Source organism: Penaeus monodon, chromosome 25, assembly GCF_015228065.2.
Source record: "Penaeus monodon isolate SGIC_2016 chromosome 25, NSTDA_Pmon_1, whole genome shotgun sequence".
Taxonomy (NCBI): Eukaryota; Metazoa; Arthropoda; class Malacostraca; order Decapoda; family Penaeidae; genus Penaeus; species Penaeus monodon.
In genome coordinates this window covers 2208515-2209061 of record NC_051410.1, presented here as the reverse complement: position 1 = coordinate 2209061, position 547 = coordinate 2208515, and the positions used below count along the sequence as shown (strand labels likewise).

The 547-nt window shown below is 31.1% G+C and overlaps 1 pseudogene; it reads left to right on the top strand.

The window, feature by feature from the left end:
* The window catches only part of LOC119589481, a 57811-nt pseudogene that overhangs the window by 54572 nt on the left and 2692 nt on the right, over positions 1-547 (top strand).

Here is a 547-nt window from a genome sequence, read left to right as displayed (position 1 = left end):
CTGTTTGCCACTTTTTTCCTTTTCTTTTTTTTTTGTTACTTTTTTCATTATCAATTTTCTTTATTAGCTCTTTATTACATTTTTCCTTATTTGTTGTTCTTGTGTTTTCTATTTATGGTTTTTTTTTGCCACTTTTTTTCTTTTTTTCTACTTACATTTCCGTTTATTTCATTTCTTTTCATTTAATGTTTTTCTATTTTCTATCTATAGTTTCATTTATTATTTTGCCAATTCTTTTTTTCTTTTTTACTTACATTTTCCTTTATTATCCCCCTCATTCCTTTTTATTTCTTCTTCTCCCTCTCTTCTCCACCAAAGAACCGATTATGGACGAACGCAGAATGACGGATCGGTAATATATAATTCATCTTATCACCACAATCTCTCTCTTTCACCGTAATTTCCCTAAATCTGTTTTATTCTCCTATTTCTCTCTTCTCTCGCCGGCAGTTTTCCAACTCAGGGCATCTGATTTTATCACTAATTCCATCATTCACATCTCTCTTTATTTCCCTTCTTACTCCATCCGCTATTTCAACCATGTCGC